Below are 4,063 nucleotides of genomic sequence, written 5' to 3'. Positions count from 1 at the left end.
GGCTTCTATGATATTAGACTGCATAGCCTGGATGCCAGCCGAACTTAGCCCCGCCCACAATTTTTTAGGTGGGGCGGTTCGGTCTGTAATCCGCTTGTTAAGTCGTGACGTAAGGAACGCCGTTTCTGGGTCCAAGCCTCAACTCGTTTCACTTGAGAATGGCATCGACGCCCGTTTATGAGGGCTATTTTTTCATATTAAACATCAAACATTTAAAAAAGTTAAACATTTTAAATACTTACAGTCCACACAGCAGTCTCTATGGTCACAGCGTTACAGACATTAATATTTTAACAATTTATAAAAGATGAATCACAGTCTGGCCATCTGGAATTTTGGTATGGAGAAAAAGGTTATTATTATAACTTTTTTTGTAGTATCACACCACATTGTGTGTGTATATTAGCACCGTTTGTAGTTTTTCTTGTGGTATAAGATAGAGCGTTTGGACCCGGAAGCGCTGCCGCGTGACGTCAGCCTTAACAACCGGATTATCTCCGAACAGAAACTGACCAATGAGATCATCAGGGCGGGCTTTAGCCGATGACGGACAGATGATCAACAGAAACTGACTAATGAGATCATCAGGGCGGGCTTTAGCCGATGACGGACAGATGATCAACAGAAACTGACCAATGAGATCATCAGGGCGGGCTTTAGCTGATGACGGACAGATGATCGACAGAAACTGACTAATGAGATCATCAGGGCGGGCTTTAGCCGATGACGGACAGATGATCGACAGAAACTTACCAATGAGATCATCAGGGCGGGCTTTAGCCGATGACGGACAGATGATCGACAGTAACTGACCAATGAGATCATCAGGGCGGGCTTTAGCCGATGACGGACAGATGATCGACAGAAACTGACCAATGAGATCATCAGGGCGGGCTTTAGCCGATGACGGACAGATGATCAACAGAAACTGACCAATGAGATCATCAGGGCGGGCTTTAGCCGATGACGGACAGATGATCGACAGAAACTGACCAATGAGATCATCAGGGCGGGCTTTAGCCGATGACGGACAGATGATCGACAGAAACTGACCAATGAGATCATCAGGGCGGGCTTTAGCCGATGACGGACAGATGATCGACAGAAACTGACCAATGAGATCATCAGGGCGGGCTTTAGCCGATGACGGACAGATGATCGACAGAAACTGACTAATGAGATCATCAGGGCGGGCTTTAGCCGATGTCGGACAGATGATCAACAGAAACTGACCAATGAGATCATCAGGGCGGGCTTTAGCCGATGATGGACAGATGATCAACAGAAACTGACTAATGAGATCATCAGGGCGGGCTTTAGACGATGACGGACAGATGATCAACAGAAACTGACCAATGAGATCATCAGGGCGGGCTTTAGACGATGACGGACAGATGATCAACAGAAACTGACCAATGAGATCATCAGGGCGGGCTTTAGACGATGACGGACAGATGATCAACAGAAACTGACCAATGAGATCATCAGGGCGGGCTTTAGACGATGACGGACAGATGATCAACAGAAACTGACCAATGAGATCATCAGGGCGGGCTTTAGCCGATGACGGACAGATGATCAACAGAAACTGACCAATGAGATCATCAGGGCGGGCTTTAGCCGATGACAGACAGATGATCAACGGAAACTGACCAATGAGATCATCAGGGCGGGCTTTAGCCGATGACGGACAGATGATCAATGGAAACTGACCAATGAGATCATCAGGGCGGGCTTTAGCCGATGACGGACAGATGATCAACGGAAACTGACCAATGAGATCATCAGGGCGGGCTTTAGCCGATGACGGACAGATGATCAACAGAAACTGACCAATGAGATCATCAGGGCGGGCTTTAGTCGATGACGGACAGATGATCAACAGAAACTGACCAATGAGATCATCAGGGCGGGCTTTAGCCGATGACGGACAGATGATCGACAGAAACTGACCAATGAGATCGTCAGGGCGGGCTTTAGCCGATGACGGACAGATGATCAACAGTACCGTAATCATCACGTCATCGAAGGGGCTTGGGTTATATTTACTCGAATCCTAAACGGAGAGCTTGTTTGTATCTGCATCACCTTCACTATTTCTCTCAAAGATGATGATCATGTTGGGTAAGTACTTTGTTTATCATTAAATTATTGTATTTTTTTATTCCAGAGTGCGTGCAGACAGGGTCAAATTTTTACAACAAAATCCGCCAACTACTAGCCCTAAACAATAGCTTCTCGGGGGGTTCTCCAGGGAAAAAATGGCGTTTGGGGGGTAAATGTGTTATTTTGGTAAGGTTGCTGCTTAAATTGGCGCTCATGGGTCTATATATCACATAATCGTCGCTTCAACCCGTGGAAAAAAACGCAGACTTGGCAACACAGTGCAGTTGAGCTCTGTTGACATTTGACAACTAACGTTATGCGTCGCTCCGCTGCTCTGATTGGTTGTTGGTCTGTCCAATCGAGGTCTTTCCTGGTTGGGTTGAAACGCCCCCTAATCACAGCCCAATGGAGACTCAGACTCATATTCTGACTAGCTGAGGATGACCACGGCAGGCTACATAGCCTATAATAAAAGATAATGAATTTCAAACCTGAACCAAACATATTTTTATATACTTGAAGGATCTTAAAGGATCTCCTGCTAACATCTTGGTGCCAAATACCACAGCGCGCACACTAGTGGAGTCCACGCCTTGACCGGTCAGGGGGACCAACACAATATTAGGAAGGTGGTCATGGGTGTGTGTGTTTTCACCTTTATGACTAAATGTGCTCCGGTCGGTGTGAATGCGAAGAGTTGTTCAGACAAACAATGAAGCATTTCATCCAATCATGCGGCATGCCGAGCGGGTCACGTGACAAGGGCTGGCCAATGAGGAAGCACTCTCGGTTGAGTTTGTGACAAAAGCCGGCTGTGCTTCGGCTGGTCAGATGAATGGCCTGTTGACGGGCTCGTATGTCATTAATGTCTCATGATGAGCCGAGTCATGAGCCTCACACTTCTACAGGACATGAGCTGAGACGAGGCGCTATTGGCCAAATACAGACAGAGATTTAAAGAGATTGTGTGTGTGTGTGTGTGTGTGTGTGTGTGTGTGTGTGTGTGTGTGTGTGTGTGTGTGCGTGCATGTTTTTGTGACATATGAGGACACAAGTGTGTATAATGCCATGGGTATGACACAGGTATTACAGGAGAGGGTGAAATATGAGGACATTACCCATGGCCCCACTTTACAAAAGGCTTATAAATCACACAGGAGGAGTTTTTATGAGAAATTAAAAATGCAGAATGTTTCCTGTGATGGGTAGGTTTAGGAGTAGTGTGTGTGTGCGTGTGTGTGTGTGTGTGTGTGTGTGATGGGTAGGTTTAAGGGCAGTGTAAGGGGTTAGAAAATACAGTTTGTACAGTATAAAAACCATTACGCCTATGGAATGTCCCTATATGTCACAAAAACAAACGTGTGTGTGTGTGTGTGTGTGTGTGTGTGTCTGTATGTGAAATACAGTGAGATTTGGCTCTCGTAAATTGTCATTTTTCACCATATTTAAATAGATTGTTTATGTGAGTGTGGGGGGAGGGAGTGTGTGTGTGAGTTTTTATGTGTGTGTCTGTGTGAATGTGTGTCGTGAGAGTGTGTGTGACTGTATGTGTGTGTGTCTGTGTGGGTATGAGTTCGTGTGTCTCTGAGTGTTTGTGTGAGTGTGTCTGTGTGGGTGCTAGTGTGAGAGTGTGTGTGTGTCTGTGTGGATATGAGTGCATGTTTATGTGTGTGAGCGAGTGTGTGTGTGTGTCTCTCTGAGTATTTGTGTGATTGTGTCTATGTTGGTGGTGCGTGTGTATGTGTGTGTGTAACTCTAGATGTGGTGTGTGAGGTGTTGAGCGGTGGGCTCGGTGTAATATATGAATGTGGATTAAACTGTAATGTGAGTTTGAGCCAGAGCCGTGTGTTCAGATTACCATTTAATAAGCGTTTTATTCTCCGGCTCGGGTACGGCGAGGCTTCGGTTTGCTCGTCTTCATTCAAGACTTTCTTTCTCTGTTCTGACGAGCTGCGGG

General features: G+C 46.2%; 1 long non-coding RNA gene across 1 annotated transcript in view; it reads right to left on the bottom strand.

The window, feature by feature from the left end:
• Positions 1-2,779: 2,779 nt before the first annotated feature.
• LOC137090484 (uncharacterized) overlaps positions 2,780-4,063 on the bottom strand; it is an 8,171-nt gene continuing 6,887 nt past the window's right edge. Inside the window, exons 2-3 of the long non-coding RNA XR_010907869.1 lie at positions 3,965-4,056; positions 2,780-3,035 (exon numbers count right to left, since the gene is read on the bottom strand). This is a non-coding gene — a long non-coding RNA (uncharacterized lncRNA). The remainder of the gene's footprint in view (positions 3,036-3,964; positions 4,057-4,063) is intronic.

This window comes from Pseudorasbora parva, chromosome 10 (assembly GCF_024679245.1).
Source record: "Pseudorasbora parva isolate DD20220531a chromosome 10, ASM2467924v1, whole genome shotgun sequence".
Classification (NCBI taxonomy): domain Eukaryota; kingdom Metazoa; phylum Chordata; class Actinopteri; order Cypriniformes; family Gobionidae; genus Pseudorasbora; species Pseudorasbora parva.
Note: the sequence above shows the minus strand (reverse complement) of the source record. Positions and strands in the feature narration are given on the sequence as shown.